The 17,003-nt window shown below is 43.2% G+C and overlaps 1 protein-coding gene across 2 annotated transcripts in view; it reads right to left on the bottom strand.

Annotated features, from left to right (window-relative positions):
- The window catches only part of COLEC12 (collectin subfamily member 12), a 192,041-nt gene that overhangs the window by 170,294 nt on the left and 4,744 nt on the right, over positions 1-17,003 (bottom strand). The gene's annotated exons all lie outside the window — the stretch shown is intronic.

Raw genomic sequence — 17,003 nt, 5'->3', positions numbered from 1 at the left:
TGGCAGCTGTAGCTCTGATTGACCCCTAGCCTTGGAACTTCCATATGCCACAGGTTCAGCCGTAAATAAGCAAAAAAAAAAAAAAAGAGAGACAGCCTTGCTGTGGGAATTCCTAAAAGTAGGGCCACTGTGGAAACAAGAGAGATGTTACGTCAGCCATGCTTTCTACCAAAAGCTTATCCCCTTCCTTACATGAACATGATGCAATTCCTTATCACACTGATAAAGAACTTCTCAGCTGACACTTCTACCAGGCGTGGGTCTGGCAATTTATTGTGCGATTTAATGATACTTTTGAAATAAGATGTCAAAACCAGGCCTTTGCAAGGAGCCCTAATCAATTGTTCTTCTTCTTTTCTTTCCCATTATGGTTTATTACAGGATATTAAATATAGTTCCCTGTGCAATACAGTAGGCCCTTGTTATCTATTTTATATATAGTAGTTTGTATCTGCTCCTCTCAAACTTGTAATTTATCCTTCCCCACCCCCTTGCCCTTCGGTAACCGTTTTCTATGTCTGTGAATCTGTTTCTGTTTCATGAATAAATTCATTTGTGTCATATTTTAGATTCCACATATAAGTGATATCATATGGTATTTACCTTTCTTTTTCTGACTTACCTTACTTAGTATGATAATCTCTAAGTATATCCATGTTTCTGCAAATGGCACTATTTCACTCTTTTTTTGTTGCTGAGTGGTATTCTATTTTGTGTGTGTGTGTGAGAGAAAATGCGTGTGTGTGTGTGTGTGTGTGTGTATCACATGGAGGTTCCCAAGCTAGGGGTTGAATTGGGGCTACAGCTGCCAGCCTACACCACAGCCACAACAACGCAGGAGCCAAGCCACATCTGCAACCTATACCAGAGCTCACAGCAACACCAGTTCCTTAACTCACTGAGCGAGGCCATGGATGGAACCCACAACCTCACAGTTCCTAGTTGGATTTGTTTCTGTTGCGCCAGGAATTCCTGGCCATGGGCATTTAGGTTGCTTCCATGTCTTGCCTATTGTCTAATCAATTATTCTTGAGCTGGTCACCATCTCTGCACCAGGACCCAGCTCCATCCCCATGTGCAGTTCAGTTCATAAGCACTGATTCACTATGGACCAGAGACTGCCAGGCGGTGGGGCAGCAGAAATGAGTGAGTCTCAGTCCCTTCCCTCAAGAAGCTGACAGGCTTTCAAAAAAAAAAGACATTCGGGGGAAGGGGGGGGAATATAGCCTCTGTGGTCATATTTTTCAGCCCCCAAATGGGACACAGGACCTGGCTATAACCGAACCTTGAAATATTAGAGAAAAACCCTAGATGCATGATATATACCACACAAAGTGCTGAAGCCTGGCACACTAGTTTGGTATGAAGTGCTATGAAAATATGAGTTACAGGATGAAGACTCCTAAGAAAATGGAGAAGTGGGTCTATTTGTATTTGATCACTGTTTCCTTATTCAGAGAATAGGGAAGAGATCTTTCTTGGAATCTAGAAAACTAGGTTTTCACAATTCAAATCATCTTCCTATGTCAAGGATTAAAGCTTTAGTTCCTTCTAGATGGAAGAATGTGCTTACAACCGGAAGAACAGCATCCTTCTCCGTGACTCGGTGATTGGTTAATCCAACAAATACATATGAAGCCCCTACTGCTTCCCTAAGTAATTCTCTTTTTGTTGTTTGTTTGGTTTTTCATTTTGTCTTGTACTGTTTTCTTTTTACTTCTGCATCTGCAGCACATGGAAGTTCCCAGGTTAGAGGCTGAATCAGAGCTTCAGCTGCCGGGCTATATCACAGCCACAGCAAGGCCAGATCCCAGTCACATCTGCAACCCACACTGCAGCTTGCGGCAAGGCCAGATCCTTAATCCACTGGGCAAAGCTGAGGATCAAACCATATCCTCACAGAGACAATATCAGGTCCTTAACCCACTGAGACACAATGGAACTCCTAACTCTTCTATTAATGGCTGAGAGGTCTGGTCCAGTCTGGATTAAAGAGAAACCCTTATCTGCCGCTAAGATAGAAACCCATGCTTTCATTTATTCACTCATTCACTAAATGCTTCCAGACTAGTGGAGTTGATGAGACACGAACACAGGTAACGATCCATCCATACGCCAGCCTTCCCTGCCAGCCCCAGACCGTCCACTCCTGAGCCACATTTGCAAAAGCATCTGCTGACATGCCCAGTTGTGGGCCAAGGAGCTGTCACTGAGGACTTCACAGTGCACAGGAAAAAGCAGTTACACTGTGACCCCAACAACAAATAGCTTTAAAATTTCTGCTCTCTCTAAGCTTCTTTTCAGCAGACCTACCATTAGTTTGTTTGTTTGTTTTCTTTCTCCTCTCTGGTCTTTTTCCCATGCAGCATTTAGTCTGACTGACTTCTCTCTCCCTCCTGAAATTCCCTGGGAACTTCAGATGCCTCATATTTTTGTTATTAAAGCAATTCAGCGCTGCCTCCCAGTGAACTGACTCAAACCCATTAGGGGCTCAAGGACACAAAGGTTTTACAGGCAGTCCCTAACAGGACTCCAGGAGGATGCCCTGCTTCTTGTCTTAACCCTCATCCCAAGAAGATGAGCAATTCTTACAGCAGCTACTAAAAGAATACTAATTTCTACCTTGTCGAACACTACAAATACAGAGCAAATCATAGGAGGCACTGGGGTCAGTAACATAGAGAATGTCTTATTGGGATTATCAGGGAAAGTATCCTAGAGAAGTGTCTTAAAGCAGTCTCTCTTTAAAAAAAAAATGTATTAAAGCATAGTTGATTTACAATTCCTTCGATTTCTACTGTACAGCAAAGTGACCCAGTCTCTCTCTCTCTTTCTCTCTCTCACACACACATTTTTCATATGATCTTCCATCATGTTCTAACCCAAGAGACTGGACATAGTTCCCTGTGCTGTACAGTAGGATCCCATCACTTATCCATTATAAATGTTAGAGTTTGCATCTACCAACCCTAAACTCCTCATTCATCCCACTCCCTCCCCCTCCCCCCTTGGCAAACACAAGCCTAAAAAAAATCAATCTTAACAATTATTCTTTGGAAGGAAAAAGAGTTTGGGAAACACTGCATACCATATCCCTTTCTTGGAAACTCAGAGTGGTTTTGGAACTATTAGAAACTCTGGGAGGTGCTGAGAGAGAGAGGGAGAGGAAGGGAGAAACTTGTTGAACTTTCTTGTACTCAACGTTTTCCAGAGTTGACTTTTCACACCCCTAAAAGGTGGGTGGAGTTGAACAGGTAACACTTAGCAGGTATTCTGTCACCAGAGGTTCCCCAGAGCCCCCTGCCAGATTCTCCTAGTTAAGTAGTTGACAAACAGCTGATTCAGCTGGTGATGGAGTGAGGCATCTCAGGAGCTGAGAAAGAGGTGGGACTTGTGGCTGTGTGGACAACCCGCATCAGGCTACAGGGGCCACAGGAGAGAGGATGAGGGGTCAGCTGTTTCCAACGCCTCAACGTTTCAGAGGCCAAATTCTCTGACAAGGCCCACATGGTTGACAGATGGGTTTGAGGAGGACAAACAGCCTGATACTACGTGCAAGGTTATATTTTGTTCTGAAAACCTCTTCCTCACCCTGAGCAGATCCAGGCTAAATGTAACCCAGATTTTCTGGGGCCTGCAGAGGTGAAGGGCTCAACTAAGCATATTCTCCCTGGAGACTATCCCATCACCTTTGCAGCTCGCCACTTTTCCTTTCTGTTGTTGTTGTTATCTTTTTGGGGCTGTACCCGTGGCATAGAGAAGTTCCCAGGCTAAAGGTCAAAGTGGAGCTACAGCTGCTTGCCTATTGCCACAGCAATGCAGGATCCGAGCCATGTCTGCCACCTACACTACAGCTCATGGCAACTCCGGATCCTTAATCCACTGAGCAAGGCCAGGGATTGAACCTGCGTCCTCATGGATACTTAGTCGGGTTCGTTACCACTAAGCCACGACAGGAACTCTGAACTTGCCACTTTTCAAAATCTGCCTCTGACACAATCAACATCATGTAACGGCTACACTCCTCCACAAGCAAGGATTTTGTGAAGATATAATAAGGCCTCTAAGGTTTGCAGTGGCCATAATGTCATCCCTGCTTCTGACAGGAGTTAGTCTGCAGGGAAGAAGTAACCTTAACAGCCTAAATAACAAAACGTGTTTAGCTGGAGACGACTCTCCGAGCACACACTTTTTTGGCTGCCACAGCTTTACTGCAGCATTTCTGTTGTAATGCCTGGGCCACACTGCCTTTTGCTTGCCTATTTCAAAATGTGATTTTTATTTCTTTCATTAATTTTTTTCCCATTCCTTGGTAACTGGCACAGAGACACAATGGCCAGAGGTTTCGTGACAGAGAAACGCTGGACAGAATTCTGCTGCTGATTTATTCTTTGAGCTTCGCTATTTCAGAGAACCACGAGTTCAAGTGAAGTTTAGTTAGTTGGCTTGGAGAGTTGAGAGTCATACATATTAATGTGTTCCAATCAATCTGTGGACCAAATTGTGCAATATCTCTATGGTTAGAATTTACCTCTCCTTCCCCTACATTCCCTTTGTATCAGTGTGACAGCAGTTACCTCCGCCTGCCTTATATTCTGGTTTGGTTGGCGAGCCTGTGGAAAACAGGAAACTTGCCCCACAGGACCCCCACCAACTATCACATTTATGACACATCGTAGGCACTCAATAGTCGTTGTTGACAATTAAGCAGATTATAGAGTTATATGTGTGTCTGTCTCCTCCCACTAACTGATGAACTCCTGAAGGAATTCTTTCACTTTTCTTTCTTTTTTTTGGCCTTTTCTAGGGCTGCTCCCACGACATATGGAGGTTCCCAGGCTAGGGGTCCAATCAGAGCTGTAGCTGCTGGCCTACGCCAGAGCCACAGCAACTCGGGATCCAAGCCACGTCTGCGACCTACACCCCACTGAGCAAGACCAGGGATCGAACCCACAACCTCGTGGTTCCCGGTCAGATTCGTTAACCACTGAGCCACAACAGGAACTCCTTTTTTTCCTTTTTTTTTTAATGGCCACACCTGCAGTATATAGAAGTTCCCAGGCCAGGGACTGAATCTGAGCCACAGCTGCAACCTACACCTCCGCCACCACAACACCAGATCTTTTAGCCCACTGAGCCAGGCCAGGGATCAAACCCTCACCTCTGCAGTAACCCAGATTCTTAACCCACCGCACCAGAACTGGGGAACTCCTTCTTTCACTTTCTGAATGTCCACGTCTGGGGAAGAGAAGTGAACTAACAGTCAATATCTACCAAATGTCAGTTACTTCCAATATGTTATAGTTCTCTGTTTTATAGGTGAGAAATATGAGGCTCAAAGAAGTTATTCACACAATTTGACCCAGGGTCCCACAACCTGTGAGCAGCCAGGCCAACACTAAGACACACATCTGTACTACCCTCAAGGTCTACACCATGGGAGCTGCTGACCTCACACACTCAGGAAACTGAACCCTGTGCTAGCAGCAGAAAATGCCGCGAAGTGACAATCTGCACTCCAGAATCCTGAAAAGGCTCAGGAATTTGGGACATAGGCCACTTTGGAAGGAGACTACAAGTGAGGCTAAAATAGGAGGACTTGTTGAACATGTGTTTAAGAAGCAATTGCTATAATCAGAAAGATAGATGCTAATGTTGGCAAGGATATGGAGAAATTAGAACCCTCAGATGCTGTTGATGGGACTGCATAATGGTGCGGCCATGGTGGAAGAGTGTCTGGCAGCTGCTCGAAAGTTTCAACATAGAGATACCATGTGATCCAGCAATTCTACTCCTAGGTATCTACCCAAGAGAAATGAAAACATATGCCCACACAAAAACTTGGACATGAATGCTTATAGCAGCATCATCCATAATAGTAAAAAAAAAAAAAAAAGAAAAAAAAAAAAGAAAAAGCGGAAACAACCCAAATGTCCATGAATTGATGAATGGATAAGCAAAATATGAATTTACTATTATTCAGCAATAAAAAGGAATGAAGTACTGATCCATGCTACAACAAGAATGAACTTTGAAAATATTATGCTAGTGAAAGAAGCCAGTAATAAAAGGCCACATCTTGTATGATTCCATTCACGTGAAATGTCTGTATACGGCAAATTCATACTCAGAAAGAAGATTCAAGCCTACGGCTGGAGGTTTTGAGGGAAAATGGGGAGTAACTGCTAGTGGGTATGGATTTTGGGGGGGAGTGATAAAAATGTTTTAAAACTGTAATGATGGTTGCAAACCCTGTGTGTGGGAGTGTATATATATATATACACACATATATATATACCCACTGAATTGCACATTTTAAATAGGTGATTTGTGTGCTATATGAAAAAAAAGTAGTTGAGAGTTCCTGATGTGGCACAATGGGTTAAGAACCTAACTGCTCAGGTTGCTACAAAGATACAGGTTGGATTCCTGGCCTGGCACAGTGGGTTAAAGGATCCAGCGTTGCCACAGCTGCAGCACAGGTCACAGCTGTGGCTTACTGTATTCAATCCCTAGCCTGGGAACTTCTATATGTCACAGGTGCAGCAATAAAATTTTAAAAATAAGTTAAAAATAAATAAATAAAGCAGTTGGACTCCCTGGTCCTTCATAGAGCTGGGTGACGGTCCCTCCCTAACCATAGCAAAAGATGGAAGGTTTATAACTCACAGAAGTTAAAACAAAAGGATGCAAATGGTGTCCTTCTCCAGAGGACAGGAGCAACAGCTGAGAGGAGGGGAACTGTAATGGAATCAGGGGAAAATTTCCAACTGAATGTCCAGACACTCAGTCCTCTTGGCCCACCCAGTGGACCAGACTACACTCCACCCTCCAGGCTAATGATTGGAAAGGTTCTTCCTGGGAAATCTAACCAGTTAAGAGAAAAATTAACTAATGATTCTTTTTTTTTTTTTCTTTTTTTTTAAGGGCTGCACCCATGGCATATGGAAGTTCCCAGGCTAGGAGTCCAATTGGAGCTACAGCTGTAGGCCTACACCACAGCCACAGGAACGCAGGATCCAAGCCAAATCTGTGACCTACACCACAGCTCACAGCAATGCCAGATCCTGACCCACTAAGCAAGACCAGGGTTCGAACCCACATCCTCATGTATACTAGTCGGATTCATTTCTGCCGCACCATGACGGGAAATCCTATCTAATGATTCTGATTCCAGGAGGTCTCCAATGGAACAGCCCAGTCACTTCAGCCTAGGTGACAGTCACAGTTCACAAAACCCAACAAAACAATGAGGTTTCCCAAAATAATGAATGTTTATATGCTCTGCTCTTATATATGAGCAGATACCAGACATGCGACATAGCCTCTAACATGAAAAGGCATAGACAAAGATTGGAGGAAAAACACATTATGCAGGATGGTAAAAATAAAATAAACAATCCTACCATTTATGTCCTTATAGAGATAAGAGAAGATAACGTATCTGTAAAATAAGAACAAGGTGCTACGATTAAAAAAGAAACAAAGAGAGAACTTCATCAGAGAAAAAAAGAAAGAGCTCTTGGAAATTAAAAATATGACTGCAGAAATGAAAACTTAATAGAAAAGTTGGAAGATAGAGTTGAAATATTCCAGAAAGCAGAAAAAGGGCAAATAAATAGAAAAGAATAAAGAGAAGAAAAAGAATTAGGAAACCAATTCAGTGGGTCCAATATTCAAATAAGAGGTGTCCCAGGAAAAAGGAACAGTGGGAAAGAACCAGCAGAGTAATAAACAGCATTTTCCAAGATTGAAGGACATGAGTCACCAGAACGAAAGGGCTCGTCCCTTCCCAGCACAAAGAAAGGAAGAAGATCCCCTGCAATGCACATCTTGGTTAAATCTCAGGACCCTGTGGACCAAGAGAGAGCCCAAAAGCTTCTGGGCGGGATAAAAAGATTACTTACAAGAATTTTTTAAAAAAAGAGTGGCTTCACGGATGTCACCAGCAAAACTGGAGCTGTAAGACCACAGACCATGGTGGGCATGTGGATTGGTGCGGCCACTGTGGAAAGCAGTACGGAGGTACCTCAGAGGGCTGGATATAGAGCTGCCATATGACCCAGCGGTCCCACTCTTGGGCATATGCCTGGACAAAACTTTCCTTGAGGGGGACACATGCACCTGTATGTTCATTGCAGCACTGTTCGTGGTGGCCGAGACATGGAGACAGCCTAGGTGTCTGTCAACAGATGAATGGATTGGGAGGACGTGGTATATATACACAATGGAATGCTGCTCAGCCATAAAGGAGAGCAAAACGGTGCTGTCTGTGGCAGCATGGATGGAAATGGAGACTCCCATACTGAGAGAAATGGGTCAGAAGGAGAAAGACAAGTACCATGTGATTTCACTTGTGTCTGGGGTCTAATGTGCGACACAGATGAACCTTTCCGTAGAGGAGAAGCTTGTGGACTTGGAGATGGTTGCTGTGGGCGGTGAGGGAGTGGGTTGAACTGGGAATCTAGGGTTAATAGATGCAAACATTTGCCTTTGGAGTGGATGGGCGGTGGGGTCCTGCTGAGTAGTGCTGGGAGCCGTGTCTGGTCACTTGTAATGGAGCATGGTGGAAGATGGTGTGGGAAGGGAAATGTATGTGTGATGACTGGGTCGCTTTGCTGTGCAGTAGAGAGTTGATGGAGCACTGCGAACCAGCTATAATGGAAAAAATAAAAATCATTAAAAAAGAGAGAGAGAGAGAGGAGTTCCTGTCATAGAGCAGTGGAAACAATCCAACTAGGAACCATGAGCTTGCAGGTTCAATTCCTGGCCTTGCTCAGTGGGTTAAGGATCCAGCATTGCCATGAGCTGTGGTGTAGATCGCAGATGTGGCTCGGATCCTGCGTTGCAGTGGCTGTGGTGTAGGCTGGCAGCCATTCCTGACCCCTAGGCCGGGAATCCCCATATGCTGCGGGTGTGGCCCTAAAAAGCAAAAAAAAAAAAAAAAAAAAAAAAAAAAAAAAATTACATAATAAAAAAAATTTAAAAAAAAAGAGAGAGCAGATCAGTGACTTCAAAATTCTAAACCTAGGGAGTTCCCGTGTGGCACAGCAGGCTAAGGATCTGGTGTTGTCACTGCAGTGGCTTAGGCTGCCTCTGTGGCATGGGTTTGATCCTTGATCCAGACACTTCCAGGTGCCATAGGTGCAGCCAAAAAACAAATACTAAAAAATATTTTTAAACCTTCTAAGGCTACATTATTTGCAACAAAGAAATCCCTCAACTAAATGAACGGATGCCATAAAGACCTCTTCAGACCTACATATTCCTCAGAAATGTACTTCTTATGCATACTTTTCACGAGAACTTATTGGAGAAAGCATTCCACTGAAATAAGGAACAAACCCAGGGAGTTTCCTTCGTGGCTCAATGGTTAATAAACCCAACTAGGATCCATAAGGATGCGAGTTCGATCCCTGGCCTCACTCAGTGGGTTAAGGATCCAGCATGGCTATGAGCTGTGGTGTAGGTCCTAGACTCGGTTGGATCCTGCATTGCTGTGACTGTGGTGTAGGCCAGTGGCTGCAGTTCTGATTGGACCCCTAGTCTGGGAACTTCCGTATGCGGCCCTCAAGAGCAAAAAAAAAAAAAAAAAACCACAGGTCCTTTAAAAAAAAGAAAAGTTAGGGGAGTTCCTGTTGTGGCTCAGTGGTTAACGAATCCGACTAGGAACCATGAGGTTGCTGGTTAGATCCCTGCCCTTGCTCAGTAGGTTAAGGATCTGGCATTGCCATGCACTGTGGTGTAGGTTACAGATGTGGCTCGGATCCTGAGTTGCTGTGGCTGTGGTGTGGGCTGGTAGCTACAACTCCAATTCGACCCCTAGCCTGGGAACCTCCATATGTTGCAAGTGCGGCCCTAGAAAAAGGCAAAAAGGCAAAGACAAAAAAAAAAAGTTAAAAAAAAATAAATTTTTTAAAAAAGAAACAAACCCAGAAAGATGTGTGTGTGCACGTGCATGCACACACGCACATGTGTACACTCCAGCCGAACCCCAATCCTAACCCTGAGCAGGTCAGAAGGCTCCAGGAATGATTTCTTCAAGAAGGTGAAAATGAGATAATACCTACTAATGAACACACTGCAGAGATTGAGGGCAGTAGAAGAAACTGTGGGGGTGGCCCCATACGTGGGAAGATAGACAAAATAACTAAAGGATTATTAACTCAAGAGGAAACAGAAGTTATGCAAGAAAGAAATATAAGTCAGCTGTGAATAACATTTACATCATCTCAATAACATAAACGCTGAATATCGATCTAGTCCAGATTTTGCTATAACTATCCTGGGATGATGAGGGGTGGGGGCGAGCAACAGGAGGTGCCCATGATGGTTGTCAGATGCAGGTGAAGGGTAAAAGAACAAAGTCCTCATCGGCTACAAATTGAAGTCAACATACAATGCCTAATAATAATAATGAGGAAATGAAGAGTGCCATAAGCATGTCACTTAAGGACATGGGGCCATAGCAGCTCATCTGCATTAAGAGCTACCAACAATTCTTCCCATCCCTCCTCGTGCAAGTCATTTCTACTCTCTTGGATCTGGGAGGACTGTGACTTGCTGTGGCCAATGGAATTTGCCAGAAGTAGCAGTGAGTGACCTTGGGACCTGGGTCTTAGAGGCCTTTCAGCTTCTGATTTTAGCCTTGGTGGCCAGTTACAGTGGGAAATGTCCCACATCCCTGCAGGACCAGAGGCCACTTGGTGAGAGAGACTCCCTGGAGCATAAGGGACCCCAAAGGGAAGCTGAGGACTAGCCAACCCTTGGTTACTACAGCCACCCTGCTGATCCTCTAGCCCAGCCAACACCTCATGAAGCAGAAACCAGCCATCCCCGCCCATCGCGGCAGAACTGTGAGCAAATACACGCTGTTGTTTGAAGTTACAGGGTTTGCAGATGGTGTGTTAGAGGCATCAGTAAATCAGTGAAAGAAAAGTCAATGCTGAAAGAAAATGCAAAAAATGTCCTCAGAAGGTTGCCACTGGGGACTGGAAAATGATGAAATGAATGCGCTGGGCAGGAAACTGCTGGTTTTCATAATAAATGTGATATCCTTTGATGCTTTAAACTATGTGCATCTCTAACTTTGATAAAAATAACTAAGTCAAGCAAACAAAACAAGGGAATGGGAAGGGAAGATACAAGTCAAGGAGACGTCCAACAGACGCTGACGACCAGGAAGGTCCCTTGCTCCAAAGGCTGGGAGCACAGAGATCAACCTGAAGCAACAGTGGAGAAAGTGTAGACTCACCACCTTCACTATCTGGCACAAAGTGGGTTCCAGCAGACACCAAATTGAATAGAACAAGTTCAGGCCTTTTTTAGAGGCCAGGCTGAAGGACCGTGGACAGAGACGAGGCTGAATTCTTCCCTTCCAAGCTGGGCTCAGTGCGGCCGTACACCCTGTCCCGTCTTGTAGAGTCACTGTCAGAACAAAACAGTGCAGGCCCACAAGTTGTTCAAATATTTCACTGCTTCTGAAGCAGCTGGTGAGCACCATTCCTGAGTTCCATGCAGACTGCAGCTAACCAGCACTGAAGTATCTTATTTGATATTGAAGAATTATCTTTATGTCTTTGGGCTATAAAAACTGAAGACAGACATTCTTTAACTTTGATTTAACCCTAGGATCCATAGTGATAATATCCACCTTGGTTTTATAGCTTTATGATATAAAGCATGATGTGGCCCCCTGTATAGTTTGCTTTTGCCCCAGGGGCATTTCTGAGCCACAGCTGTTAAGTCTCCTGAAGTGAATGAGCTCAGTTCAGTATAAGAAAGTGTCAAGATCATGACCGTGGGGTAATCAGATCTGCCTTCCATTCAGCTGCTTCCAGGTCTCCCTAGACCCCACCCCAAATGGATAAAGGAGTTTGTAGGGATTTAAATACTCTATATTTAAATACTCTACATGTAAATAGATTATTCCAAATATTACAAGAGACTTTTTGATGACTCAGCTGCTTTCTGAATTTTACATTTCACAGTAATAGGATCACTTTTTGGTTCAATAGTATATAGGTTTGAGGATTTTTTTTTTTTCTTTTTAGGGCCACACCCATGGCATGCGGAGGTTCCCAGGCTAGGGATCAAATTGGAGCTATAGCTGCTGGCCTACGCCACAGCCACAGCAATGCAGGATCCAAGCCACGTCTGCGACCTACACCACAGCTCACGGCAATGCCAGATCCTTAATCCACTGATTGAGGCGAGGGATCAAACCTGCAACCTCATGGTTACTAGTCAGATTCATTCATGCTGTGCCAGGATAGAAACTCTGGGGGTTTTTTTAATGTTAAAATTGGAAAGACATAAAATGTCTCCAATGTCTGGCACAACTTGTAATTCAGATGCTTATAACAAAACAGCAGATAGTTGCTTTCTTCCTTTACAGTTCCACAAAATTGAAGAGATTTTCTGGTAACTTTTACTTCTAAATTGGTAGTGGGGGCGAAACAAGATTTCCTCCAGCAGCCCACTTCAACAACTTAAAAAGGAAATAAATATGAGACTCAAAACACTGACCCTGTCCCATCTCTCCTTCACGGGGAACTACAGGGGAGGTGATAGGCCTCCCTTTCTTTCATGAGGGACCTGCTCAACTCATCAGGATGGTCAGGCAGAGCCAGGATGAGGACCTGAGTCCCTCCCCCACATTTTATAAGGCATCAAATGCACGGGTCATTTGGCAAGAAAACGAACGCCATCCATTACTCTGGAGGCATGCGGAAAAAATAAGTAGTCTTTGTTTAAAAGCAAAACAAAAACAGATATATCTGCTTTGTTCTGAAATCATTTAACTTTCTATTTAGGTTATCCAAACAATTAGACCAAAGTAATAGACTGTAATTAGGTACAAAGGATGGACCCAGACTGAGCTTAGGAGACAAAGTTTGAGAAAACTTTGAATTTTATGTTTTCTCACCTCCCACACTGAAATGTCCTACTTGAAGGTTTCAGGGTGGCCCTGATACACCATTTGCCTCTGATTACTGTTAGAGTAATGTAATTTGAAATAGGAAACATAATTTGAGAGAGTGAATCAGCTTGAGCCTCCCCCGCAAAGGAAAACATCCCTGTTTTCAGCCCTCTCCTCCTCTGTCATCCAGCAGCATTTATCTGAACCTCAAACAAGGCGCTTGCCATCTTCTACCTTGGATCCCATGTATTCTGCATAAGTCCTACTCTGCCCATCAGACCTCAAGCATCTTGAGGACAGAGGCTATATACATACTAAATATTTGACTATGTTTCAATAATACACTAAACAAAGAATATCTGACTATATTTAATATAAAGAATATTTGAATACATTTAAATAATATACTACATAAAGGACAAATGAAAGCTGGCTAGGACTTGGTGGCCCAATTTTAAATAATAAATAAAATAGAAATATGACAGCTTAATAGAAAGGAATACTACTAATGAAGGAGACATGATGTCACATGCTTTAAAAAAGCACAAATACAATACATCTGTCCTAATTATTTAGAGACGAATTTGTTTTATGTTTTGATTCTTTGATGTCACATTCTTACTGGATAAACCTGGACCGTGGATTTGAAATATAGATCTTTGAAAATATGATGTTCACCATCAGTAGGCACCTGAACCCTAGTGCTCTTGGAAAATTAGTGCTCTGAGGTAAATTAAATGTATTTGCACATATTTACCAATTTCCTACCACTATCGTAACAGGTGAGAAAATGGTACCATTCCCACTATAGTTACAAACATCACTATACATATGGTCCATGCCCTTTTAGTAGGGGTGATTTCTGACTGCATGACAATGACAATAATGCAAGTGATGATAGCCGGAGATGGGCCAACTGCAACACTGCTTCCCATACAGAGCACAGCATCCTCCTGCCTCTAAGGTCACCCACCCCAACACACCTCTGTGATTTGAAAATTACTTTCAAATCAAAACTGAACTTTCTTCTTCACAGTAGAAATTCTATCACTTGATTAACTTAACATAACTGGCTTATAATTGGCAATTCTATTGCTGCCTGGAAAAAGCAGCAGGTGATAATTACATGGTATTCCAAAGACCAATATGTCTTGCATTCTCTTTAAGTGCTAGATACCATTCTAAACAATAGAGCTTGTAGTTCCCATCGTCAGTGGGTTCGGAACCCAACTAGAATTCATGAGGACTCAGGTTCAATCCCTGGCCTTGCTCAGTAGGTTAAGGATCTGGCACTGCCGTCAGCTGTGGTGTAGGTCACACACTCAACTCGGATCTGGCATTACTATGGCTGTGGTGTAAGCTGGCAGCTGCAGCTCTGATTTGACCCCTAGCCTGGGAATATCCATATGCTGCAGGTGTGGCCCTAGAAAGACCAAAAAAAAAAAAAAAAAAAAAAACCCCACAATGGAGCTCTACTAATCTATTTTATCTTCAGAATAAATCAACAAAGTGAAAATAAAACAAACAAACAAAAAATTTTAATGGACCCCCTCAGATGCCATTGTCATCCCCCATTTGACAGATAAGGAAACTGGGGGCTCCAGGAAGCTAAATTGTTTGCATGCAGTCACCAGGCCCTCTCATTTCAGATCCCACAATCCTCATCACCACACTAGAACCATCAGGTTCACTGGGAACACTACATGTAATTATATTTTCTGAAATGGTAGTATTTTAAAATATGTATTATCAATTATGAATTAGGACAATTTTGCCTTTGAGTAATAAAATGTCATATAAATATCAGCTAGTTTCCAAACATCTTTATGTCACAAGAAAGTGACTTAGGCCCAAAGAAGTACAGATATTTCCACATACCAATATCAAGTTAGTTTTGTCACATAGTGTCAAAGGTCCAACCTCTTAGGCAAGTGCATATGACTTCATGTGATACTGACTTACAGTCCCTAATGGCTCAGGAAAATAAGGGAGGCATAGTTAATATACCCAAGTCCAATAAATAAAATTTTTTTTGTCTTTTTAGGGCAGCATCCGTGGCATATGGAGGTTCCCAGGCTAGGGGTCAACCATCGGAGCTGTAGCCACTGGCCTACACTACCGCCACAACACCACCAGATCCAAGCCGTGTCTGCGACCTACACCACAGCTTATAGCAATGCCGGATCCTTAACTCACTGAGCAAGGTCAGGGATCGAACCTGCGTCCTCATGGATGCCAGTCAGATTCGTTTCCACTGAGCCATGACGGGAACTCCAAATAAATTAATTTTTAAACGTTCTCCCATGTTGAAAAATACATATCCTTTATATTTTTCAAGAGTATTGACTGAATATTTGTAATAAATTCAAGGGTTAAGAAATCTCCTAGGATCTCTTTGGAATTTTAAATTGGGATTACTAATTTCTGCTTACATTGGCTTTCACTGCTATATAATTATGAAACTTCCTTAAGCAATCAGCAGGATCTGTTAAAGATAATATATTGGGGAGTTCCGACTGTGGCACAGTGGGTTAAGAATCTGACAGCAGCAGCAGGTTGCTGCAGAGGTGCAGATTCAGTCCCTGGCCCAGGAACTTCCATGTGCCACTGGTGCAGCTGTTAAACAAAACAAAACAAAACAAACCTTCAAACATCATTCACTTAAATAAAAACCAAATCACTGCTTGATAGAAAAGTTACTTCCCACAAGCTTTGGATGGTTTGTGTGGTTAGAAACTGTTATCAGCAGTAAAGACAGATACTCTCTATGAAGAATATCAGGACCTCCCTATCCCTTGTTTAAGATGTTTATTTATCATTATTATTATTATTATTACTGATCACCTACTAGTGGTTACAGTCTGTTCTTGAAAATGGCACATCTGATCATGTTTTTTTGTCTCACAGCAAATCTGTGGGCAAGACAGTGCAGGGACCATTTTTAGAATTTATGGCTTCAATTGGTTGTTCACACTCATTCAATCAGTCACAAGAAAACCTCCTAGCAGATAAATTCTACACATGGCAGCCACCCCAGAATCTGCCTCATCTCTGCAGGAGCTCCAGCCTAGAGATGCCTCTGGCAGCAGAAGGGCACAGCAATTTCTTCGACCTTTGATGCCAGGCTATTGAGGTCCAAACCCAGACAGTAGCACCTTCTGCACCCTGCTCACTCAGTATCTGGTGGAATGTGACACACAGTAGGTGCTTAACAAAGATGTGTTTACTGAATGAAACATGAGAGTGTGGCTAAGAGGGAACCTTAGAGATAAAACGTGGATTCTGGAATCAGTCTGTCTAAATTTAAATATTCATTTCCCTACTGGCTAGCTGGATGCCCTTAGACAAGTAACTCTATTTCAGAGTTCCCATTGTGGCTCAGCAGTAATGAATCTGACTAATATCCATGAGGACTTGGGTTCAATCTCTGACCTCGCTCAGTGGGTTAAAGATCCAGCATTGCCGTGAGCTATACCCATGGTGTAGATGGAAGACGCAACTTGGATCCTACATTGCTGTGGCTATGGCATAGGCTGGCAACTACAGCTCCAATTTGACTTATAGCCTGGGAACAACCAAAAAAAAAAAAAAAAAAGTAACGCAAACTCTCTGAGCCTAAGCTTTCTTATCTGTACAATGAAGAAGGAAAAAAATGTCTGGCATGGCCAATGCTCAATAAATATTAACATCATTAAAAGGGAAAATATTAAGTGGGGAGATTAATCGGTCCATCAGTCATGCCTGAGAAGTTTTTTTCATGATCAAACCATGCTATAGACCCACCTCGTCCCTGTCATTTATCTGCCAACTCATGACCCTGTTCCCTGCCCCCAGGCTATAGACAGGAATTCCAGCAGCTCAGAGAACCTGTGCCCTTGGAACAGCAGAGGAACAGAAGATGCAAAGGGTACAGCCGACCCCATGGTGATGGTAGACTCTCTGATTACCCCAACGACCTAGAACGCTGTCCCCTGGCCCCCAACTGCCTCATCCATTTCACTCAGATTCACCCACTAAAAGCAGGAGGACTGAAATTTGCCACCACTCTGGGCTCCTCTCCCAGCAACCCACCCCCCTTCTT

Source organism: Sus scrofa, chromosome 6, assembly GCF_000003025.6.
Source record: "Sus scrofa isolate TJ Tabasco breed Duroc chromosome 6, Sscrofa11.1, whole genome shotgun sequence".
NCBI lineage: Eukaryota > Metazoa > Chordata > Mammalia > Artiodactyla > Suidae > Sus > Sus scrofa.
Note: the sequence above shows the minus strand (reverse complement) of the source record. Positions and strands in the feature narration are given on the sequence as shown.